Raw genomic sequence first — 27,365 nt, 5'->3', positions numbered from 1 at the left:
AACATCAAGGCCTGCTGCACTGCCCTATGGCAAAAAAACCATAAATGCGGCCCTTAATATTTAAGAATAGAGCACAGCTATTTTTACAATATTAAAAGCCACAGCTAACAATCACAACTGCCAAACCGCTCCACATGGAATAATTTCAATTGACGATTCTAAAGGGGATGGCGCGTAAGGGAAATAGTATAACACATCTCCTTTTTGTAAGCAACAGAGAGCCAGAAGGAAGATAAAACAAGAAAAGGGTAGACACAATCTAGGAGGTTAATCTTGAAGTATTCTCAAAGAGGAAGTACTTGTTTTCAAAGATGTCATGACACACATCGCAATTGACTTATTCTCCACATTGTGTCTCACAGTTTCCTCTAGTGCCTTGGGGTCACCAAAATATGGGTCTACAACTCCAACCATCACACACCTGGCTCCCCTGTGAGCCAACTCTGTTACTCAAATGCTCAGCTGAATGGTCCATCAACTCATACTCCGGCTCCATACCAGGGCCCATATCAACATTAACAGGAGAAGTCTGCTGACTTTCCAATACCTATCATCCTGATAGTAATGCTTTCTTTGTTGAGCTCAACAAACTTAATAATTTGGGAAAACCAAGAACTAATCTTCCCCTTGCTACCTGGAAGCCGTATTGTATCCAGATCCCCACCAAAATAGGCTTGGCCCGGCGTGATGTGTTACAGTATTGTTTGGTTTTGTTCTGATGAGATTCAACCTAGAATCTTACCTCGAGGTCAATGTAGCCTCTAGGTTAATTTGGGTGCTAGTAGTTCCAAGAAACCGATGTGTATACTTAAGACACCAAGGACAAATATCAGATGCAGGGAGTCTTTCTTTTGGCAACTGGAAAAGACCAATACCAGAAACAGAATTCTGTATTATACTATATGACTATCTTCTCTTTAAGGTATGAAGTGACACAGGAATCTAGTTCTTAGACGTAAGATGCACACTATCCCTAAGATAACTTTTAAAGCGCTCTGCCTGCCCATTACTCTGTGGGTCATTAAGTGCAGTCCAGACATTTATGATACTAGAGATGCCAAGAAACTTGGAAATGTCTTTGGATATAAAATTAACACTGTTGTCCATGATAAAGGACTAAGGGAATTATTCCCTGCTGAAGACCTCCGTGAGGAACTCTAGTACTTCAGAAGCAATACCACTCTCAACAAACTTGAAGTTGAACTACTTAGACTATTAAGACTAGGGCATACTGCATATGTTTGGCAAGTTTCTTAAAGGACAAAGTAATGTCAAAACCCAGTTTCTTTAACAATAAAATTGTGGCCATTGTTCAGGTTACATAGAAGGAGTGGTGTTTTTTTTAATTCTTATCACAAGCTTTGCATACTTTGCACTATATCACAAATCGATAAGCCTCAGTGTCCATCCATAGCCACCAAAATTGTGTTTCAAGCAAATGTTTCAAACCAGTCCTACCAATATGTCCATAGTGACAACAGACAAGCATTCAATAAGAAATTGTGAAGGCTCTTTGGAGGAACACACATGTGCTTGCAGAAAACAAAGTTATCAACTACACTTAACTGAAATAACACTTGGGAAAAGAATACAATAGGCATATCAAGCTGTTGTGGAGGGCCACACTTCACATGAATACCTTTTAAATAAGTTATGTATATCATCTTTGAAATCATCAATTCTTTAGACAATGATCTTCCTTGCCAAGCACATACATCTCTGATACATGCAAACAAATCAGTCTCATCTTCTTCCTGCTCATTCATAAAATTTTCTGGGCAAGACGGCATGCCACAGTCCGCAGGCTGGTTCCTTCTACAGTGAGCCTATGATACATCAAAACCATACTGTTAGAGTTTAGAACAAAGCCTGACACTGTGGACCATAGAGGTTAGCCCATTGCCAATTGATAATATGTGCAAAAGGGGCTAGTAATCAGAATACAGGGAAAACCTGTTACCTATGATAAAATACATGAATTGGTTGGTAGCCTATACACATGATAGCAGTTAATGAACATTTGTGGATTACTATCTTTCTATCTCACGCAAAGTGTTTGCGGCATATGCTACCACCTATTCTCTTTCTCTTGACCTTTGGGACACTACAAACCCTGCCAATAGGCACTGGCACCTGCAGAAATTACACAGAAATTCCCCAGTGGAAAACTTTTTTGCATAGGGGGCAAAATAATGTGTCCCTTCATGTCTTCTAAGGCCACTTGTTGTTCCTATTTCCATGCAAACACCCCTCTTTAAATAGGTATTTCCCCAAAGGCCTCATGATGATAGCAAATATTTTTACAAATTTGGAATACTGCTCACAAAAGTCTGTCAAGGGCATTAACTTGTCTCTGTTGTCAAGAGGCGGTACCTCATTAATTGCTTGGACCAATGACTCCTTTGGAACAACACTTTGTGCCAAAATGGAATAGCCCAGTATTTGATTTGCCTTTGGACCAACTGACACTTCTCAGGAAAAGTACAACTCTGGATCAGTCCTTAAATGACATGTCTTCATTTCTTAATTTCTCTCTTATCCTTTGCAAACCCCAAAATGTCATCCTAGAAGAACTTCACTTTGTCATCCAAGTACCTGAACAAGTGGTACATAAAAAGCTGAAAGAAAGATATCACCAAAGCAAGGCTGAACATCATTGTCCTATATTGCAAGAGACCGAATGGGGTTATTTTGTGAGGGATCTAGACTTTTTCACCAATTTTATCTGATTATAGGCTTTTCTCAGATCTAGGGAAGAGAATACAGTTGCTCCTTCTAGAAGGGCAATCATTTAATTGATTCTTGACAAAGAGTGCATGTCAATCACAATAGACGAGATTGGTGTCCTAAAATCTACACAAAGGCAGAGATTACCAGACTACCATTGTTTTTCTTAGCAACACCAATGAGAGAGATTCCTTTTGAATATTCTCAAGCAAGGCTTCAAGATCCTTACATACCAAAATGGTTACTTGTCTTCATTTTTATTTTACTGGCACAACTCCATCCTTGAGTTGTATACAGTGCTCAAATCCTTGATGTTTTCCCAAAAAAAAAGTCAGAAATTTAAGTCTCAGGTCAGGTTATAAAACTGCTAATATTGGGTTGGATCACAAGAAGTTATTTTCAAAAACCTCTGTTTCGTTCACCCAAGAACACATTGTCCTTTAAGTGGCATATAGATTTTGATCCATGCAGATCTCCCTTTGAATCCAACTTTTCATGGAAAGTTCCCAATAAAATTAATTCTCTGCTGATCAAATTTGAAAGCCTAATCATCAGGTTCAAGGAATATATGAAACATATGTGCCACTAGGGAATCAAACTTTACATTGATGATGATAGTGAAAGGAGACCCAGCATCAGCCATAACCTTCAGATCTTGCCTAACACTTGTAAAGTTCACACAGAAGGTTTGTCAATTTTGTTTCCATGTACACTATTCAATCTTTGTGTCACTAGCACAGGTGACTTGTTTCAGTATTACACTTTCCTCACTATCAATGTTAGATGAGTGTTCATTAGTCATTAGAGAAACACTGGACTTAGTGTTGTGTTTGTTCTATCTGAAGACTCTGGAAAAATGGGCCGTCCTCCAACATGTATTCATTCACAGTAGCTAGCAGGGCATCCTTCATGTGCATTGCTGTGGTTGGTACTGTCACAGTAGTAACATACATTTCTAGAGTCATTCTTTTAATTTTCCATGGGTTCCAATCTGGATTATCAATTGCCCAAACTGCCTATTTCGTTTCCTCTTTTGTAATTTTTGCCTCCATTGACTTCTCTTTACCAAGAAATGGACTGCTCATCAGCCTTGACTGTCTTTACTACTTCGATTAGGTTGGGATCATTAATTACCCAAAGACGTTCTTTAATTTTTTTACTGTTGGTGTTCAAGATATGTTGACCCTTTAACATTTTATCACTAAATGTACATGTTGTGGATAAACTTTTAGGATCAGGTAAAAAGACATCAGAGCTTTTGTTTTGCCTTTGCCTTCTGATGTGGAAATTATCTTTCTCAAGAGTGATGTGTATGTCTTGCTTAAAGTAGTTGGGCAAAAGCTTTATTTTATGTTTTCAAATGTAGTATTCTACATTCACAATAATTAAGTCCAGATTAAAAAAATATTTTCATGATAAACCATTTTAAAATGTTTAATTTTCTTTCTAGCTCGTTTCCTATATAACAATGCTTGCTAATGCATTTTAATTATTTAATAGTTTTTATTAAGAAACCTAACAATATTATACTTATTATTTTTTTTACATTTATTTATATTTTAACATATATTTATTTTTAATTAATATATGCATGATTCATATATAACATTCAAAGGTATTTTGCATTATTTTTATTTCATTTTAAGTATCTTCGAACCCTATACCCATAAAGGTAGAATATTTATCTTATTCCAATAAATAAATCAGCTTAAACAAATAAAAAAAGACATTAATAATTTATTAGAAACATACAATATATATTTTCAGTTATCTCTCGTCTTAAGCTGCAAACCTCATTAATGTTCATTCTACGTGATTTAAAAAAAAATTATAACTTTACAAATTAAACTGAAGGTTTATTAAATTGTATACATGACTGAAAAACAGTTTTCCCTATTGTAACAAAACAATTGTACTCAAATACCGTAAAAAGACCAAGCCGTTCTACTATAATTTAACTTAAAATATTTATTAGTTAATGATTCTAATTCGTTTTGAAGCAATAATACAATTTATATCTATAATTTGTTGAATTCAAAATAACAGCCACAAAATTTATTTTTTCTGACTTTACTTATTTGTGTTAAGCAATATTCTAACGAAATAATTAATTATAATAAAATCATTTAGGGCCCGATTACAAGTTTGGTAGTCTTGGAGCGGGTTGCCATGTCAATGCCTGCTTTAAGACCTCCAACCCCATAGTCAGTCCACCCCCTGGATTATGAATTGTAATCCTGGCCGGCAGGTCTGTGGCAGCGGTCCCATGGCAGTGCCTTTCTAAGGCTCATAGGAGAGCCTAAGAAAGACACCACAATAGGAGCACAACAGCCCGTTCCTGCATGGATAGAAATGCACAAATACATGGGGGCACACCATGTGCCTCCTTGCATGCACTCCTGTGCACAGAGGCAACAGGGGGCACCCTTAGTTTCCTCACTGCCACACCATTTTCATGGCGTGCTCACTGCCATGAAAAGAAGGGCAGTGAGGAAACTAGTAATTTGCTTGACGGTGCTGCTGCAGCACCACCAGCATATTTTTTGCTCACCCCGCTGTGCGACCGAAACGGGATCAAGGACCCTGGCAGTCGCAGCAGTCGAGCGGTGGTCCAACCGCTGTACTCATCCAAAGGACCACCGAACTCGTAATCTGGCCCTAAGTAACTTTACTTCAACTTAAGATATTATTAGAATTAAATCATTAAACATTTGAATAGATTTAGTAAATCCCAAAAGGTTACTATATTATTTAAAAACAAATACATCTGAAAATAGAGAAAAAGATGTAATATAAAATTCTTTTATAGTAAACAATACTACAAAAATCCAAATATTTTACAAAAGTATAAAACCTATATTCTTACCTTCACTACTATGTCCAGAGTGTTCTGGATACCACTATACTTATGAAATAATATTATAGCTCAATTAAATTCTTTAGTTGATATTAAGGTTGAACTTTTGAAGTGATGAGTATTTTTGAGAAATGGTGGCCAATGTTGGTCCAGGTGTGGTGATCCTTACCACATTTTCAGGATAACCGTAGACTTTATAAATGAGTTAAACTGATATTCTATTATGTTCATTAATCTAAGATAACATCTTGAACATCTAACATGGATCTGTCACTTCTGGGTGCACTCTGGATATCATTTTTCAAATGGTTTTGTTCACATCATTTAAAAATAATTATACCTTATTTGTTCCCAACTTGAAGTGCACCTCCTTCATTTTGTATTTCAAGATATAACTGAGGTCAAAGGGTTTGACAATACACTTTCTCAACTAACTAAGGACCAATTGTTTTTCTAGTCATAATGTGTGATTCTCTGCTTTGCCCAGCTGTCTTGGTTTATTAATTTATGGATAACAATTATCTTATAGAAATTATTAGAATCATTTTTCCAATATGTTTTGTCTTTGTTATACAGCATTCTTTAAACATGACTAAACATATAGATAGACTTTTATTGGCAATTTTGTGATGCTTCTTGTAATATCGTTTATGATAAGTAATAGTAATCCACTCACATTGGGCCAGTAAAAATCTATTAATATAGTAGTTCTTATCTTGGATGCCCTGATCATTTTGTAGTATAATACCCTTTTCTGTGTGCTATTGTCAATAATTCATAATTTTTTCAGTTTATTTCCTATCAAGGTTCCATATTGAACCCTCTGATCAAGGTCCTGCATGTGTCCCATATTTTTAAGATATTCACATACATTAGTTCACATTCAATTAATTATTTCTTTAGTAATCCACGAAGCATATTCAGTGTCGAACAGGAAATTTAAACTCAATGACCTCCTGCATTGTTCTAAGTATGACTTGCCTATTTATAGTGCAAGTAAACTATAGTCCGAGATGCATGTCGATTTGGTTTTTATATAACGTTAACTATAAAGTAAATTTGATTCCTGTGAATGCAGCATTCATCATATATTGTGGAGGTCCAACATCTCAAAGCAATGTGTTTTTGGTGTACATTAACCCTTGCACATATAGGCTTAATAATGCTACTCTATGTTATGCAATATTACATGATGCTGTAGTCTAAACATCTGCAATCATATATGGTGTGTCCATTGTTTTAAAACCAATTAACACATTAAACAAAGGATTGGGATGATTGGTGTTTGGATGATATATACATGTTGTAGTAAATTAATCAACGAGTACATCCTTCGGTTAGTCCATCTTCCATAGAATTTCCTACTTGAATACGAAGTTTCATTTTGTTTTGCTATTAATGACAGTCGTAACAACACAGTTGTTCATCCAACATGACTAAAAATTATCGGATCCTAAACTAATTCGGTCTGCATAAATGACATTGGTGAATTTCTATTTGGGTCTCTTTAAGAAGAAAAATAAATGTATAAATGATATCAACAAATAAAACATTTTGTTTAAGCTATGTGTATAAGTTGCATTTAGCAATCAGTTTCAGTACCTTTTTTGGTCTATAATATATTAATATTATTTTTTTACTGTAAGTTCATCATCCTACAAATATACTAAAATCAACAGTAGTCTTTATGCATACAGCACAGAAATTAAAGTTTTACTAACTTACCCAACATTGACCTTTTGCAGTTGATAAAATAATTGAATGAAGCTCAATCTTCATTTTAGTTTTCTTTCCAATTATTTAATGTGTGCATAGCTTTCTGGGTTGCATACAGCCACACTAGTTCCTCCCACTACTCCTGAACCTATAGAAAATCTCTGTTTTGGCATCTATGCAAAACATTAAGATGCACCAATTAAGTCACACATAAAACAAAATTGGGGGTTTCAAAAATCAAACCTCCCCAGATGTTTCCCAAAGATCAGCAGAAAAGATCCATAGTGATAAGGGCAAGAGACGTTTCCAGTCTCTCGAGTGATCTTGGGTACAGGGTGCTCTACATAGTATAACATATTGGGCTCTGATGACATTTGTAGCAGGCAAAACATAAGATAATTAAGGTATCTCTTAACCACAAATTTTCTGATTAAATACAACCTCACCATCTACAGCAGAATATGTGGAGACTCCTCTAATGAAGGTTCCAAGTCAATTTGAAAACTATGAAAACTGCTCAAATAAATTTTAATATTTTCTTGACAAAATGTATGGGCCTAATAGTAGCAGTTTTCTGCTGAATAATACCTATCATCCTATAAAGAGATAAAAAGTTCAGTTGAACTGGATACAATTTCAAGACAATTTCAGCAACACTTTACAAACTAACTTCCGCCAGTAAATACACAACAACGTGCAGTTTTGGCTGTTTGAGTGAAAATGGGGATATATTATATTCCTGACAGCATGATACATTATTCTCTAGATGAATGAATGAGCTATACACTGGAAATATATATTTCATTGCAATCTCATGTCAGACTTGAAAATATACCAGTAAGATTTTTTCCAAACCTTTTCGGAGCATTCCAGCGAGGCAAATCTAAATATAGCACTGTATAACTATTTGGGAGCCTGCATGGCTTTATATAATTCCCCACTGGTGCTAACTATAACAACAACCAAACTGTTTCTAATTGTTACCCAGCAAAATACTTTCATATGAGGAAGTGCCTATCTGCCATTTTATTTGTATTTATTGATATTCATATTTATGAGCACAACATTCATCCGAGTGAATATCACAGCACTAGAAAAGTGAGGACCTGAGTGAGTGAGGTATGTTTGGGGCCTCTTTGTCAGCAGTTACACCCTGGGGAACAGATGACATATAGTCATTGATAAGACGAAGTTCTAGAGGTAATTCTTTCCAGTGAGTTGCCGCCAGATGAGAGAAAGAGCGGCCCCCGGCCCTGGCTTCCTTAATGAGTCTGTTTTTTGCCTGTGTCTGATAGCATGACCTCAGATTCCGTGCCATTCATCTTGAAAATTATTAAGTAGCTCAAGTCAATAATGGATCCTTAAAGTTTCATATCAATTGATTGATCGGCTTTTGATTTAATCAGTGTCTTTTATAGGATCTTAAGTGATATTGCCTGGACCAAACCTATGCTAAAAAAATTGTTTTATTGAGTCTGAATCAATAAAAAACATATCCTTTGTCAATCCTTTACCTGTTTCCCCTCATACGAATCCATAAATCCCTGCAAAGGTTCACAAAAATGTATCCAGCATTGTAATGGCAAGATACTAAGGGGCCTATTACGATTGCGGATTTCCCTCCGGAGGATGCGGGAAAACCGCCACGGATGCTTGAAAGACCCACCGCCAAATTAGGATGGCTGGTGGGTCTTGGAATCTGTGCGCCGCTTTTCCGCCGCAGTCACCTTTCGACCAATGCGGAAAAGCATTAACATGGCTGGCGGTGTCTATCAGACACCGCCAGCCATATTATGATGGAGTAGAAAGTATGCTTTTCCACGGCGGCTTTTCCGCCGTGGAAAAGCATACGGACCTTCACTTCGGGGGCCCGTTGCGGCCCCCTAGGTGAAGGGGGGGTGCACATGGGTGTACCTATGATACCCCCTGCATTTGTGTGAACTAAGCGGCAGGCACCGCGTGGTGCCTGCCGCTTTGTGCATGCAAATGCCGTGCATGCATTTTTAACATTGCGGCGGGTGCAGCTTGAAGCTGCACCCGCCTCAATGTTAAAAATAGAGGATGTGACCGCCACCCTGGGGGTCACATCCTAATCTGCACGGAGGGACCATCGCTGCCCCTGCGGTCGGTCCCTCCTACTCTATGGTGGCGGACGGACTCAGGTCCGTCCGCCATCATAATCGGCCCCTTAATGTGCTTTTCCATGTCAGTCAAATCTTGTTGTTGCCAATTGATGATTTAGGATGCCTCTAAATCAATGGAATATCCAGAAGTTGGCTCAAAAACCTATTTAGAAGTTTACAAAATTGGGACTATGATCTGGTAACCTTGAGAAACCCCAAGATTTTATCAATGTTTAGGAGCCACTGGAAAGTACATTGTCTAAACATAAATCCCTTTATAATCAGATTTAGCTGTATTCTAATCACAATTGTTTGAATGAAGGAAAGTGATTGATATAAAAGGAAACACGCTTCGCTTACAGAGCTTTTTATTCGGATACACACTACCCACAGTTGTACATGGCTATTACTTGAGGAATAATTCAGTGAGCCTGCAAAAGAGGTACTCACAATGTGGAAGTTCCAATTTCGATTTGTTTTTTAAATGTGTTTGATGAAATAAAATCTGTTGGTTGCTTTAACAAAAATTTTAATCTTGAACAGTATTATAGGGCCTACATCAACATCCAAATACAAAGAATTGCATGATTGCAAACTCCCATTTACCAAATGTTTTTTTAGCATGCGAGCTGACAATAGATACATGGGTCTCCATCTATTTTGTGTTTTCAGGTATAGATAAAGCGTACAGTGGTATTTCAAACCCACGTGCATTAAAAACACAGGATTGCATTTCAGACATGCCCACCAACTCAAAACTAATGGTTTTGAGAAACTCTGTTGCTTGAGCATGAAATACCTTGAAAAAACAAGAGTCAAGAGGCGGCTGGCAATACAGAAGCAGTTAGTGTAAATTAACAGTAAGGCTGGGAGAACAGTTACAGACATAGGGCCTGAGGACTGCCTCGACTTACAATAGATCTGAAGTGAGTTTCTATACAATATATTGAATGCCGGAAACAGTTCTGGTGATACTTTTTTTGCAAGCAATTTTAACCACTGTCTTTGGAGCGGAAAATTTATTTATTGGTTAGGGAATCCAGGTGGGCCTTGACATTGTGTGGCACAACGCGACCAGCGGGTAACGTGTCCAGATGTCCGGCATGCGATCACTGCATATACTGTGTGTGCTATCTTCTGATTGGCTATATGTTCCTAACTTTATGGGGCTTCTGAATTCATGGTGTTTTAGGAGTACACTCACCCTTCTGGCCATGTGCGCTTTATTGGGGCCAAACTCCCTGAACCGAAATAAAACGATGAATTAGAAGGCCATCACACCCCCCACAATCTCGGAGAGGCTCCAAGAACTGATAAAATGGTGTACTACAGAAATTAGTGCACTGACTACATCCACAAACAATTACGCAAGAAAACACAAGTTACAGAATGGAACACATTACTGGCGGCACTACAGGCCAAGTCGGATGAAATACTGCCATAAAATATATGGCAAGACAGTATAGAACGAAGGCAGTGAATGCTCACACTAATGACAACAGATCACACTAAAATTTATGGAGCATCTAGTCCACTATTGGATGAAATTGTTGTTAGTGTTGGGCAGGGGAAGAAGCCATGTCTTTAGGGATCATTGATATAATTAATACATTGAGAGAAGTGAAATGGATTATTTATCATGTCAATATGATTGAAAAGGAAGGACTGAATTACATTAGGAGATAAGGTTTTCCTGCGACCAGATGCGCATTGTACTGATAAGTACTGTGATGTTACAGCTTTAAGTTTTTCTGGGTGCTATACAACTGTTACTGCAATTTATGGCTCGAAGAAGTACCTTTATATATAGATGTATGATGTATAGACATCTACTCTATAAAAATGCTTATTCTCCTACGATAAGATGTAGGCATATGCAATTTCTTTTACGCATCAAAATGACAATAAAGAGCTATTAAAAACCTTCAGAGTATCTTCCTCTGTGTTGTGTGACAGCGTTCATTTTGCATAATCATGAATGGCTTTTTTTTTTTAGATGTTGCAAGTTATGTTCAAAACTTCTCCAGAAAACTGTATCACTGGTGAGCATACTGCTTACTAAGAAAATGCGAAAGTTCTAACATTTAATGCCATTTATGTGGTGTACTCTGATTTGCCAGAAGAAATGTTACATAGGTCAAGCCATGATGAATAGGTACTTCAAACTAATTTTCTATGCACAAACTGTGTATTCAACCCCCTTGGCTTTGGGGGTGAGCCAGATTTTCCTTGCAATTTTCCCAATAAAATGGGGATACTATCCAACTTCTTTTGATTTTGCTGCTCATTTAAGAATTATGATTTGATGACTTTTGACTTCTGTGAATAACTGCAATTTTAAGCCTTCGTGGCATTTACATTGTACCACTTGAATTGAGATTTTGGTAATACAATCCTTAAACTTTTTCCTGATCTAGAATTCTGTTATTGGGTAGTCTTTATGACCTATTATGTTACTTTGCTAAACTGATGTTGAGTGGGGTTTTCTCGTCCACAAGATCACCCCGGAGTGGAACCTCCTGAGGTAAACAATGGTATTTTGAAACTTTTGATGTGTGTTAGTTACGAGGGGATAGTCCCAAATATTGGAGTACAGGGTTCCACTCCAACACAGTATAATAAAACAGCGAATTGAGAAGGATTAGGGAAAACAGTACTCTGTGCAAACAGGAATACAATGTAGAAAACTCATGCCAATTGTAGAAATAAACTGGTTAAGAGATATGCTAAACTTTTGTTGACATGAAAACGTCTAAGTGATGAATTTCTTCAAGTATGATACACATTTAAAGTAACTGCAGGCACAGCCATTGATGTTTCATTTCTAATAAAATTAATGCAGTGAACCATCATCAGGACGATAATAAACCTGGCTCGCTTGTATAGTGCCAAAGGCATAATACTAGCCTGTAATACAATGAGACATAGGGTCAGATGTATCAATATTTTACGCAGCGCAGCAAGCCACCTTGCTGCACTACGTGAATGGGAAAGGGCAGGAATCTGCCTTTTCTACCATTATACAGCACAATCCTGTCCTTTCCTAGTGCCAACACAGGCACCCTTGCATCATTTCACAAGAGGGCCTGTGTTGTAGGCAGGATTGTTTTTGTACAGAAAGAGGAAAAACAGAGGAGAAATGAAGATATTACTCCTTGTTACGCCTTACCTGGGGAACTGCATTCCCAAGCCTACCAGTAATGGTAAATCTGGGAAGGTGACGAAATCCATGGATGGATGCATGTAAACACCCACAGAACACCTCCCTGGAGCAGAGTAACACAAGGCAGCGACTTACGCTGCCTTGCGGTACTGCAGATTTACCAAGCACTGCAAGGCCACGCAAGGTGGCCTTGCCTTGCCTTGCTTGGTAATTTTGACTTTAGTGTTTCATTGCCCTTGCATTACTTTGTGTGACACAAGGGCAACGCAACACGGATAAATCTAGCACATCATTTCAGAAAATACCTTAAGAAAAAATATACAATCTCAATCTTTTTAATATTTATAAAAAGATTTATGCCTGAATAAATATTGGGAAGCCAGTCTTCATGAAACTTGTACCAAAGTACAGGAACCTTCGAAAATGGTGTGCGGCCCCTGCTGACTTAACCAAGAAAGTAAAAAAATAAAATAAGATGCACGTTTTTTAAATGGGACTTCATTCTGGCCCATGCAGTGCAGTTATCAAATAGATCAATCAGAAGCTTGAACAAGATACACCAGTGGTCCCAAACTGTGCGCCACGGCACCCCGGTGCGCCTTTACAGCTAGCCAGGGGCGCTGTGCACGTCTTTGGAACGTGGGAAAGGTATTTCTGCTGAAGAAGAATTTTGTAAGGTGCAGAGTTTAAAAACTAAGAATCTTTTGTGGCCCCGAGTAACCCCTAAAATATTCCCAGCAATGTATACTCACAGAGAAGCACCAGGGACGATGTGCCTCAGAAACGAACGCAGTGGAGGGTATGAAGTATCTGACAGGCGCATGCTGTCTTTTTCCTTCTATTCTCAGGCAGTTGGTTGGCGTTTGTGACGAGGTGGTGTCTTATTATTAACAAACCAAAGCTCTCAGTCTAATCTTCTTCCCCTGGTAGTAACAAATTCTGTGTTGCACTGAGCGTTCCACGAAGAATGAGAAGGCTGCTTGCAGACACATTAAAGCTGGAAGTCCCTCGCAGAAGCCATTGCCCGAACAATGCACAATATGGCAGAGGAAAGAGACCCATACGCCTCTGTTTTCTTGCACGCATGGCTACCATCTACAGGGCACTTACAGACACTTTGAGGGTTGTAGGGAGGAAGTTGGTTGGTCTTGGGTCACAGTGACATGGTCCAAGTTGCCACGCCTCAAAAGAGTCTTTTCTTAACCATGTCTCTATTCCTTTTCCGTTAAGAATATTAAGGACAATATTAATAAATATTATTGGAGTCATAACTTGTTTTTGTGTAGCAGCACTTCTGTAATTTATAAGCACTGACAATAACAGTAGGGTACAGCTTCCAAATCCTTTTAGTTACCTTGGCGATGGAATGCTGACCAGCAGTGAGCATGCTTCTTTGAACTGTATGTGTGTCAAATGCAATAGCTCTGGGTAATTAAGGTTTTAAAGTTGGGGATATCGGAAGGGCTCCACATAAATAGTGCAGGCACTTATTTAATGTCTTAAAGTGCTTTCCAAGCTTCTGACGCCATACAGAACATGTCAAATCTGCTATGAATGTCAAAGGCTGCAGTAGCTTCCCTGCCCATCCACTCTTGGACCTCTCGTCTGGCACTGTTAACATTGGGCGTCTTTCCTGTACTTCTCTATAGGTAACTCAGAATGGAAAGGGGCGACCACTCGGTCCCCCCGAACGTATGGATGGGTGCCCCGATCCCCCCGGGAAACCATTTTGGGCGGGGGCGTGGCTCGGCTGGTATGCCCAAAGTGGGGTAGCCGGGGCGCGCCTTTTCCCGCCCAGGAGGGGTTGTCCTAGAGACCTACACGGAAGACCACGCCCAGTAGGCGTACCGGAGGAGGGTATACGCCCTCCCGCAGAAGGATAAATAGAGTGGGAATCCGAAGAAGCGTCCTCTTGTTCCTGTGCTCTGAAGGCTGCACCCACTCGTTGCTCGTGAGCCCTCGACGGAACAAGCGGCAATTTTGAGAACTTGTAATCTTGTTGTTTCTCTTTCAGTTAGTCGAAGTACGAAAGATTCAGGACCTCGTTGATCGACTAGGAGCAGAATACTCGAAACCATGGCTGGCAAGAAAGCAGGAAAGGATTCCGAGATGGAGAAGGTATTACGCTTGTTGTCGAACCGAATGGCTGGCATGGACCAAAAGCTCGGAAAAGTCGATTCGATCGGTCGAGGTTTGTCGGAAGTTAAGAAACAGTTGGCGGCCCTGAGCAACTCAGGTCGCCCTAAGAAGGTAATAGGCCCGGCCTTGCCGGGAGTCGTCCCCGAGGGTAGGGGGAAGCGGGTCAAGAGGAGGGCGGTTTCAGGGGAGGTCCCGGTTCCTGAGGTACCCCCAGTAGCCCCCGTCATGCCGGCGGACATCCCGGTACCGACCCCAGATACAGGTTTGCCAATCCCGGTTGTGATTACTCCCGCTAATGATGAAGAGATGCCTCCCGAGTTGGCCATCCAGTTGGCAGCGGTGTTGCCATGGCTTAAGAAAAAAGCAGGGGGGGCAGTGGCCGCGGGAGACCCGGCCGAGGAGGCCAGACTAATAATCGAGCAATTGCGGCAGTCGAGAGAGGCAGCAACGGTGAATGTTCCTCTTCTTCCCCCACAGGTGGCGCCGGGAGGACCTGCGGTTGGTCGGGAAAAGGCGGCAGAAATAACGGCCGAACCTGGTAAGCACACATTGCCAATGGCGGGGGAGGGTTCTTTACCCTCGAGGCGGGAAAGGGTGGCACAGCACATCCCTTTGGCCACAAAAGAACTAATATGGGGGGACAAATATGTTAACATGTTTTCACTATTGACTGACCATCGCGAGATGGAATATGCAAAATCCCAGAAAGATTTGTGGCATCCGAGTGCATGGCGCGCCAAAATGGCGGAATTCAGGGTTGATGAGACAGTAACGAATTGGGTTAAGGCCTTTTCCATATTTATTGCAGTCATGGGGGAACGAAAGCCTGAACTGATGACCGAGTTGACTTGCTACCAGAATCGAATTATGGATTTTTATTCCATGTATGGGGGGGATGAATGGAAAGGTTATGATATGAAATTTCGGAAAGCGAAAGAGTTTGATGCTACTTTGACTTGGGACTGCCTTGACTCGGTGTCATGGCAGAAGCAGCTCTTGCCAGGGGCGGCAGGTACATCCTCGCCGAGCGGGTCGGGGGTCATCCGTCAAAAGCCTGCGGTGCCCTTTCGAGCGGGCGCCGGTGGGGACTATCAGCCCAAGACCGGCGGGAATGGCGGCAAGCGTGGGGTTTGTTGGGGCTTCAATAGAGGCAACTGTAACAGACCGCAGGGAACATGTAGGTTCAGGCATGCATGTGCGGGCTGTGGGAACTCCTCACACCCGGAGAGTAGCTGTAGATCAAAAAACAGCGGGACGGGAAGTAAAGGGGGGTCCAAGAAAGAGTGAGGTAAGACGTGGTGACCGATTGCCTACACCTATTGATATCATGGCTCTGACTCCTTGGTTGAACAAATACCCTGATCATGTATCCGCCGGGGTGTTGAGGAAGGGATTCCTACATGGCTTCCACATCCCGGCGGGGAATTTTCGGGGGGACTCCTTTTGTAAAAAACAGTTATCTGTCCAACACAACCCAAGCGTTGCAGCAAAGAAAATTGCAAAAGAAGTCAGCTTGGGGCGGGTGGCGGGGCCTTTTCATCGCCCGCCGGTGGCGGAGTTCATATGTTCCCCGTTAGGGGTTGTCCCGAAGAAAGACCCTGGGGAGTTTAGACTTGTCCGCCCCAAGGGGTTCCTCGGTGAACGAAGCCATTGACCCGGAAGTTTGTTCAGTGCGGTATGCATCGTTCGATGATGCCGTGGCCATGTTAAATCGCCTGGGCCCCGGGGCGCTGATGGCGAAATCAGATATCGAATCGGCGTTCCGGTTGCTCCTGGTACACCCACAGGATCAGCGCTTGCTAGGTTTTGCATTTCAAGGGAGTTATTACATGGATAAATGCATGCCGATGGGTTGCTCCATTTCTTGTGCTTATTTTGAAATGTTCAGCTGTTTTCTACAGTGGGTTTTCACTGAGGCCACGGGCCATAAGCATGTGATGCACTATTTAGATGACTTCCTGTTTTTTGGGGGCAGCCGGGGATACGAGTTGTGCGCAGGCGCTACGGGACTTCTGCATCCTCATGCGGGAGTTCGGAGTCCCACTGGCACCAGGTAAGACGGTCGGACCATCTACTTCACTAGAGTTTCTGGGAATTGAGCTCGATTCAGTGGAAGGATGTTTCCGTTTACCAATGGAAAAAGTAGCCAAATTCAGGGCTTCCCTGATACAATGCCTGGGCAAGGAGAAAGTGACCCTGCACCAGTTACTGCAAACAGTGGGTCAGCTTAACTTTGCCTTGAGGGTGATGCCAATGGCCCGCCCCTTCTCACGCTCTATTGCACAAGCTATGGTGGGTCTCAAGGAGGGACACCACCGTACGAGACTGTCGGCGGAGGTTCGCCAGGATATGCGCATTTGGTTGGCATTTCTGGCGGACTTCAACGGTCGAGTTGTGTGGAACAAGCCACCAGCGTCTTCAGACGAACTTGGTCTGTGGACTGACTCAGCTGGGAGCGTGGGATTTGGCGCCATCTTTGGTAACCGATGGTCGGCGCAAGTATGGCCGACGTGGTGGCACTCCAGCGATCTCACAGGTAACATTGGGTTCTTGGAGGTATTCCCCATTTGGGTTGCTCTGATGGCATGGCCAGACGACTCCAGGGACCGCTCAGTGGTGTTTTGGTCCGATAATATGACTGTGGTCGAGTGCATTAACCAGCAGGCAGCCCGCTGCAAGTGGATCTTGAGATTGTTGAAAGAAATTGTACTACTTTGCATGAGATTGAATGTACAGTTCAGGGTGAAACATGTGCCAGGCGTACTGAATCATTCAGCTGATGCACTCTCTCGTTCACATATGCAGGCGTTCAGGGGCTATCTACCCACAGCGGACCTAGTTGCAGCACCATTCCCCGAAGCGCTATGGCTAATCGGTGCCCCGGATTACAAGACCTCGTGGCAGCAAGCTTAGCCCCCAGGACAAGGAAGGCATACGAAGGAGCGTTTCGTTCCTACTGCACATTTTTGGGTCCAACAGGGAGACAGAGCTGGGGTCAGGATGAATCCTTCCTGGGGTTCCTGGTAGCGCCGCACAGAGAAGGCCGATCAGCGGCAACGGCCAGTAGACATAGGGCGGCCATTTCATTCATGGCACAGGTGCATGGCATAAAAGACCCGACGGGTTCCTTTTTGGTTAAGAAAGCCCTTCGCGGCTGGCAGCGCCTTGAGGGTCGCAAGCAAGATGCGATGCGCCCGATTGGCTTAGACAGGTTGTCTCTACTCGTAGCAAAACTGGACGAGACGTGCTCCTCCCATTTCGAAGCAGTTCTGTTCCAGGCAGCTTTCGCATTGGCATTCCATGGGGCTATGCGGGTGAGCGAACTTGTCGCAAGGAACAAGAAAGATGTTGAGGGAGGCTTGTGCAGGGATCACGTCCAAATTAGGGGTGATTCAATGGTGATCTCGATAGCCAGGTCCAAAACTGACCAGGGAGCTATGGGAAATAGTGTTATCGTGCAGCGCGCGCGAGGGTCCCCCACGTGCCCGATAAAGTGTATAGAGGAATACTTGGCACTAAGGGCGGCTACATGGGGGGGGAGTTTGCTGAGGCACAAGGATGGCACCCCACTCACGAGATTTCAGTTCCAGAGGGTGCTAGCACTGTCGATCGCTGCCGCGGGCATGGACCCGTGCGATTTTGGGACCCACTCCTTTAGGATAGGGGCTGCTACTGAGGCTACAGCCAGGGGTCAGAGTGCGGAGGAAGTAAAACAGTTAGGACGTTGGTCCTCGAATTGCTTCAAAAGGTATGTGCGCTTGCACATGTTGTAAAGATCAATTGACATGCACTCACGCTTCTTGTCTTTTGTTTGAATTACAGTTTCGCGAGCCTGTCACGCGGGGCGGAATTTGCAGTCGACCCAGCACCAGGAGACCAGCGGTCAAGGATCACCGACTGGAGAGAGAGGGGTATGGGTCGTGGGCCACTCATATGTGAGGCGCGCCGGGGACGTATTCAAGGCAGGTGACGCGACTCACGCAGCTGGGGAATACGGGTACAGAGTGACCTTACATGGGAAGGGCGGGCTCTGTTTGGACCATTTCGAATCGTTTTTTGAGGGTCTCTTAGGGCGGCAAAGGTCACAGCCATCTGTAGTCATAGTACACCTGGGGGGCAATGACTTGGTGACACTGGGTAGACGAGTGTTATTGGAACACATTTTGTCGGCTGTTAGCTGGTTGGCTAAAAGAGTCCCGGGGTGCACGATTGCCTGGTCCCACATGATCCCAAGGAAGGTATGGCGGGGGGGCCTTTCGGTGTCAGCACTGAACCATTCAGTGAAAAGGGTTAACAATAAAATTGGTAAATTGTTCCGCTCTTCGCAGTTGCATAGCATTCCTCACGGGTGTAATCGGGGTGATCACATGTATCTGAATGATGGGGTTCATCTGTCCAGGGAGGGGAATGACTTACTCATAGGAGACTTCATAGCGTGGCTAAGGGGTTTGAGGAAGCATGACCTTTAGGAGGAGTAGGGGGGGGGCCGGATAGTCGGTCAACTATCCGGCCTGTGGCGGTAAGGTCATGATTGGTGAGCAGTAATTTCAAGGTCCCTAGAGGGGGCGCCACCGAGAATGGATGGGAGCGCCCGGGGGGAGGCGGCCATTGGCCCCTTCCACGGGGAGGCGGCACCCACTAAGGATGGGTCGCCTAGAGGGAGACGGCCATAGGCCCCTCCCAGGGGGGAGGCGGCTAGATGCCCCTCCTACTAATTTCCCGGGGACCGGATATCCGCGACGGCGGATAAAGAGTGTGGGGATGGGGGGAGTCCACGCTGTCCTTCCTACAGATACCTCACACGGGAACTCGGACGACCTTTAAGATGGCGTCGAGTGGAAAGGGGGCCCCCACCACGACAAGGGAAGTTACAGTTGGCAATGAGGGTAGAGTCCTCTGCGCATGCGCCACTCACACCGTGAGGGCGAGATTTTGGTAGTAGGGATCTGACACCGGTTAAGACCTTGCCGTTGGCCCTTAATGCTAGGATGTACAATTTTAATTTAGAATGTATGCATTTTCAGGATGTTAGACTCGGCTAGGAAACCTTTGTATTAGAGAGCTGTTAAGGTTAGCCAAAGAACATGTCTTCATCGAAATGTAATGAATGTAAAATTGTACATAATGATGAAACTTTTATTTAATGTTTTAAATTTTGTTTCATATTTTAATAAATACGGCCGGGAGGGTGACTCCCTCCCGCCTTCCAAAAGTTCAAACCTGTGTCCGACTTCTCCCATCCTTGGGGATTGGTGTTGGGAGGGGGTGGCGGGCATCCCGGCCATACCTCCAGGCGCTGGTTTCAGGCAGGAGGGCTACACCTCAGGACAAGAACTTGCAAGGTACAGGCGCAGGTCTCAAACAGTAAACCTATGTGGACCAGTTTTTTTTTATTAACGACTGCTATATTTTTCTTTTGTTACACAATTGGTTATAATACCTTTATCGGCATCATCCCAATTAATTTCAAGGAGAAAAATACAAGTACTCCAAGGTCAGGTTTACATCCACCCACCCGAAAAAAAAGTGTCATGATGGGGAGCAACGGCCAACAGCCAATTAGTTCAAGGGAGCCACATGTCGAAAAAGTTTGGGAATCACTGAGATACAATAATGAGTTACCCAAAAGCCTGTAGAAAAATGCCATTCAATATTTGATTGAACTACAACTGATGCAGCACTAACATAGTGTTAGAGACATAAAAATCGTTTAAGAGCAAGACAGGCATCACATGTTTATTCAACAGACTCTGGATTCTTGGGTACGTGATATCTAGATATAGACATCAGGTACAGAAGGTCGCAAGACACTTGATCCAAGGTAGAAGAGAACATATGGGAGAAACACAAAATTACGTCTCACGGTAGAAACGATACTGCAGATCGCAGGCAGACTGTAAACGAGGATGGCATACGTAGGCTACAGTTATGAGCTGCGAAGCCGAGGAGATTGTTGTACAAGAGAGACAGCTTTGACTAGGAAGGAATATGACTTGTGGAACGTGGCTACACTTTTTAGGAGATGATAAAAGCATAATGGACGAAATAGCTTGAAATGCTCGCTTTAAATTAAATATTGGAAACGCCATAATCAGCTAAGTTGCTCTTGATGGATTGCCAAGAGTGAATTTCAGGTCACCCTCCAAACTTTTTTATGCAGACTTTCTCTGAAAAGAGGTAAAAATAAGCCAAGGCCGGAGCAGGAGATACATCTTCTTGTGTCCAGGGAGAAGCCCAGCTTCACTCTCCAATTCCTGTAGCAAGAAATTCCGGGCCTCATTTATGAGGTTTTCTGTAGGGAAGTGCAGCAGGCCTTACTGCTGCACTTCCTATGGCAAACGAAGAGAGCAAGAATGTGATGATTCTATAACATACGGTGCATTCCTGTCCTTTTCTACAGCGCCGGCGCACAATGGGCTGTTATGTGCCAATGCAGGCACCTTTACACCATGGTTCAAGGGTGCCTGCTTTGCGGGATGATTATTTTTTGTACTGAGAGGGAAACCTTTCTGTACAAAAAGAATCACAAGAGGGGAAAACATGGCGGCCGGTGAGTAGCAGGTTGCGGATGGGCTCCCGGAACGTCCGTGTAATTTAGTACAGGAATGCAATACACGATTGAAATGCTTTGAGTTTGTTTGCCACTTGAAAAGGAGAGACGAGACCGAGTGCTTCATAAAAAGATATTAGTCTTTACCTGCTGGTTTTGTCGATCCCGCTACCTAGATTTCTCCGTGGCACAGTTGCTGGCTCTCGCTGGTTTTGAAGCGGCCGGCCTCAGGGTGAGATAAAAGGCAGGGTGGGAGCTCGGCAGGAGCTCGGCATGCAAGGTGGTGCTTTCCTTCTGCCAATACGGCGCCGGAGCAGGTTTAGTGCAGGGCAGCCCTGGAGCTCCGCAGGGGAAAATCTCCTTACAGGGGGCTGGAGGTGAAGCCCTGCGTAGTGCAGACGACAGTGCAGAGGACAGTGGTGCCTGCACAAGGAGACACAACGCTCTGGGTGAAGGCTGTGAGTTGAGGAGCGCAAGGAGTGCATTCATTGAAGTAAAGGACACCGCGCTGCCCCGGTCCAGCTGCACAGAGAAGGTGATCAAAGGAGGTTAGAGGAAGGGGGCATTAGGAGGCGTGCCTGAAGCGTGTTAGCAGAAGCAAAGACTAGGTATGCCCTGCGGAGCATAATAGGAATGCAGGCTAAGGGTGACAGTTGAGAAGAAGGTGAAGCTCAAAGGGGCAGAGACGCCTGAAAAACCTGATAGGAGGTGAAGGGGTGAGAAAGGGAAGACGAAGAGGTTGAGGAGTGTGGGGAGTGTGAGGAGGGTGAGGAAGCTGATAAGAGAGTAAAAGCAAGAGTTTGTGAAACCCCTTTCACAAAAGTTAAGAAATCGACTCCCCCTTACGAAACAAAACATCGGAAAACCTCACAAGAGCACGTACAAAAGAAGAAATTGCAAGCTCTTAAAGTTAAAATCACTCCCTCTCTTAAAACCTACTTCAGAGTTCTACCACAAATTTTAATTTTGGGTGAAGATAAGATGACGGGGTCAAAGAACGAGGCAGAGAGGCAGCTAACATCTCTTGAAGAGTTCCGAGTTTGCCCAGAGGGGATAGGTCATGAAGCAGGGCCACAAGAAAACACTGACCAGGAAAAAACATCTGAACAGATTTTAAGTCACCCGACCAAGGAAGATCTGTCAGTGGGCGCACTCCTAGCAGCACTATCAGAGGAAATTAAGAATTTGAGATTTCTGAGTCTAACCAGCTAGAGATAAAAAAAAGGCTTGCGAAATAATGGGAAAAAGAATTGATCTGAAGATTTTGAAGGTGCCTGAAGGCAGAGAGGGGGATGATATTAAATCTTATGTTGTAAAGCTGATTAAGAATAAACTACAGCTGTAAGAATCAGAAGAGGAAATATCAAGAGACTTACAGCGAGTTCACAGAGATCCTTTTAGACTCAACGCAAATAGGCCAAAACCCAGGAAAATTCTATTAAACTTTCTGACATATTCATTAAAAGAGACAATTCTTTCAAAAGCCCTGGGGATGAGATCTATCGAGATGGATGGGGTCAGGTATGAGATAAGATTGGATGTTTCTGCTATCACCTCTAACAGGCAATGGGAGATGGGGCAAAGGATCGATAGCCTGAAATGTTTGGGCGCGTCAGTTCAGCTAAGATTCCCCGCTTATTTCAAGGTTATGCTAAATAACAAGATGCATATCTTTCACTCTGTAGAAAAACTAGAGGAATTCATTAAAAGTCTCCAATCAGGGAACTAGGTCTTTCTATTACGGATTTTTAAGCACTGCTACTCACATAGCCAAACTCATGTGTACATACTAATATACTAATGTTGAGTAAGGTGTTTAATAAGTAATCTTGACAGGCAAACTCTAATTGCAGTGAAAATAATACTTTAATTTCTTTCCTTTTGTTTTCTCTTACACATGTTCGTTCCAAGGGGGGAACACCCATATGGCCATGCGCCATGTAGCAGTTGGGGTGGGTTTTCAAGAGGGGGGTTTGAGGGGAGCACAGGGTGGGGAGCTGTGGGGAAAAAAACTCAGATGCCTCTGCCTCTAAAACATTTTTCTTTTCCCTCAGAATTGATAAGCTTTGCCCTTTCTTTTTTCCTCTGACCCTTGTGTGAAATTTCTTCTACCTCTAAGATTGATGGGTGAAAAGAGAAAAGAAGTAATAAAAATCCTTTCTTGGAATGTGAATGGTCTTAGGGTACGAGGGAGGAGGGACAAAACTTTCCAATATCTAAAAGACTGCCCGGCCCAGATTATGATATTACAGGAGACACATTTACCAGAAAAGGAGGGCTTAGATCTTTTTAGGCGCCAAAGGTGGGTCTCTCAAGTAGTTTGTGCATCACACTTGGATGTAACAAAAGGAGTTGCCATTGTAGCAAAGAAAGGTTCGCAAGTGATTTTTGAGGCCCATATTTCGGATAAAACTGGAAGATGGTTAGTAGTCAGGGCAAAGGTTTCAGGTTATGCTTTTACTTTAGTGGGATACTATGGTCCCAATCTGGATGATGTCTCCCCCTTGGGGGACCTATTAGCGGAATTAGTGGATGCTTCAGATCCAATTATCATGGTGGGAGAATTCAACACAGTTTTAGATCACAACTTAGACAGAACTTTGCGCTGTAGAGCCTGTGTTAATCCAAAAATGTCAATGCTTATTAAACAAATTATGATCCAGTTGGGCCTTTGTGATGTTTGGAGGCAGAAGGCAGGACAAAGAAAGGGTTTCACTTTCTATAATGAAAAATATAGACATCAATCTAGGATAGACTACTTTCTTACTGATAGCAATATGACCAAATGGATTGACAAGATTGAACATGTGGGTGTCCATTCGTCTGACCACTCTGCAGTAATCCTACATTTAAAACTATATGATAAAGCCTCCCAATCTAGATGGAGCCTAGACTGCACTATTTTACAGGATGAGGAGGTGATAGCGATACTGACCAGAGAAACAGAAGAGTTTTTTTTTGTTTTAATCAAGGATCAGCCTCACTTGGAATTATCTGGGACGCCTATAAAGCCTTTCTTAGAGGTAGATTACGGACAATAGCGACTGGAAGAAGGCGAGGTTACTATAAGGAGGTGTCGAAAGCAGAGAAACAGCTTTAGATTTTAGAGAAAGATCTGACTGACCCTACGATAGATAAAGAAACCAGGGAGAGCTTACTGCAAAAATTGCAGGCAGTAAAAGCTAGCCTGGCTACAATTTTGCAATGAAAGAGTGAGAAAAAATGGGACCCAAGTAAGCTGGCCCACTTTGAATACAGTGAAGGCTGCAGTAAATTGTTTGCCTGGAAGGCAACAAAAGAGCAGGTGAGGAACAGAATTGATGAGGTCAAATGCGATAACACAGATGTCCTTACTCGGGATGATGAGGAGATTGAGCAGGCCTTTCATAAATATTACAGTAGGGTGTACCAGGAAGATCAAAATCCCTCTCAAGATGAAATTGGAGCTTGGTTAGAACAGAATTCAAGAAAGTTCCTCAATGACGAAAAGAACAGTCTTTTGAACCAGGAAATTAAGGAAGGGGAAATTGATTTAGTATTAAGACAAGGAAAGAAAGGGAAAGCTGCTGACTTTTTTATTAATGGGGCAGAAATGCCAGCTTCTTGGACTGAGGCGAATATTTCCCTAATTTTGAAGCCTGGTAAATGTCCGACTAACTGTGATTCGTATCGGCCGATATCTTCATTAAATTATGATTATAAGATCTTTACTAAGGTACTGGCTGATAGATTGAACGGTTCCATAGCGGAGTTAATCCATCCAGGCCAAAAAGGTTTTATTCGTGGAAGGTTCTTAAAGGAGGTAACTTTTTCTCTGATAGGATCAATAGATCTTGCTTCTACCTATGGGCTGCCACTCTCGGTCATAGCTTTAGACGCTACTTAAGCTTTTGACCGGGTTAATTGGGCCTTTTTGCAGGCGGTGGTAAAAGCTGCCAACCTGGGTCAGAATTTTTGTAGAGTATTGGAAGCAATATATAGCTCACCAAAAGCAAGACTATTGATCAATGGTTCTTTGACGGCCCTGGTTTTTATTGGTAGAGGCACAAGGCAGGGGTGCCCTTTATCACCACTCTTGTTTAATCTATACATAGAGCCCCTGGCCAGTAAAATAAGGGAAGGTCAGGAGATTATACCGTTATAATGTTTGGGATGGAGTAGGAAATTGGGTTTATATGCAGACAACATTCTTATCTACACAACCAATCTCCAAAACACCTTAAGTCAGACGATGGTATTAACAGCTGATTTCGGAAAAGTATCGGGATATGACATAAATAAAAGCAAGACTGAAATTATGTCTTGGAATTTAGAGCCAGCGGAAGTTGTTAAAAAAGAAGTAATTAGATATCTGGGGGTTATGATTCCACAGGATATTTCTAAACACACAAAAATAAATTTGGAAAAGGCAAAAAAAGAGATTAGTGGGCTTTTAAAAATGTCCAACTCATTCAGCTAGGTCAATTCGATTTATTAAAAAAAATGATGATCCTCCCCAAGCTAACATTTTTGTTCGACACCATCACTCATCCCTTTGAAAGTGACATGCTTAAAAAACTGCAAGGCCAAATCAGCCGTTTTATTTGGTCAAGCAGAGGCCCAAGAATAGCTTGGAAGAAATTAAGAAGGAGGGTGGAGAAAGATGGCTTAGCATTGCCAGACCTGCTTTTTTAATCTTGGGCTTTTTTATTAAAGAACGGGAAAATGCTATTGAATACACCCACACTATTTGAAATTGGGAGACTGTTGGGAGTCATGGCAAGACAGGAGTCAGGAGGCAGTCAAAGTTTTATGTTTAAATACGCAGACCCCAAATACTTCAAGAAAGTTAGGCTGAAGATCCTGAGGGGCCTAGCTGAAATCTGGTATAGGGTCAGAAAAGCTCTTAAAATACCATATTATAGTTCCATGGTCCCTTTCTGGGACTCACCAGGCTCACTGGAATGGGCAAAAGATGCTTTGGTCAGACCATTGGGAGAGGCAGGTCTAACGAACTGGAATCATATTACAATTGATGCGCAACTAATTCGCTGGGAGACGTGCAACCTCCTATCCTGTCAACAAATATCTAGATTTAAATACATACAAATGCAGAGTTGGTTCCAAGACTCACGCCTGAGGATAGGAAATACGAATGAACTGGAGGACAGACTTCTGGATGGGACACCAAATTAAAAAAAATGGGCGACGATCTACTGGCTGCTGGTTGAGTTGGAAGACAAAGTTTTTAAATTACCCACGGAATTATGGGGAAGATGCTTGCCGGATTCTTCGATGGAAAATAAGTGGCAAGTATCAATGTCTACGCCATTAAAATTAAAATTGTAAAACCTGCGCACCTAAGGAGAAATCACTAATTCTCCATCCACAGAGCGTACTTGTCGCCACAGAGGCTGTCAAAGTGAGGGAGAGGAGGTGACGTGGACTGCCCAAAGTGCAGTAGCTTGAAAGAAGACGACATGCACATGTTTGTAGACTGCCCTGAGATCCAGATGTTCTGGTCTGACGTGAGTAAGGCTCTGTCCTCTATGTTGGGGTCTGACATAAAGGTAAGCGGTCTCTCGATTATTTTTGGCTGTGAAGACTCACTTACAGGATATACAGAGGACAAGTCAAGGCTGTTTTTTACTCTATGCTATTAGCAAATAGAGAAATTTGTAAGCAGTGGATATCGGTTTCCCGTCCCAGGTTTTCTGATTGGCTGTCTTCTGTTAAGTATGTGGCCAGTCTGCATATGAAGGTTTGTAAAAAGCCTAATTTTTGATCTCAGTTTTCGAGTGGTGTGAGCAACAAACGAATGCTGACATACAATGATTATGCCCTATCTGCCTAGTACAGTCGGTCTGTTAGATCTCCTTTCTTGCTTCCCAATTTGTGCTTCGGCTCACGAGGGATGGCAGAGGAGTGATAGCAAGGGAGTCAAGGCTGTAAGACTAAGAATCTTTTGACCAGGGTGGATAAAACTTTGAAGCAGGTGTCTCCACTCTCCTCTCCCTCTGCTTCCAGCACAAATGTAAAGAAGGGCATGATATTCTTCATTTCACTGGTGAAAGTGGAATGGAATTTCTTTTTTTTCATGAAGAGGCAAAT

The sequence above is a fragment of the Lissotriton vulgaris genome, chromosome 9 (genome assembly GCF_964263255.1).
Source record: "Lissotriton vulgaris chromosome 9, aLisVul1.2, whole genome shotgun sequence".
NCBI lineage: Eukaryota > Metazoa > Chordata > Amphibia > Caudata > Salamandridae > Lissotriton > Lissotriton vulgaris.
The sequence above is the reverse complement of the archived record's forward strand: the minus strand, read 5'-3'. Positions refer to the sequence as shown.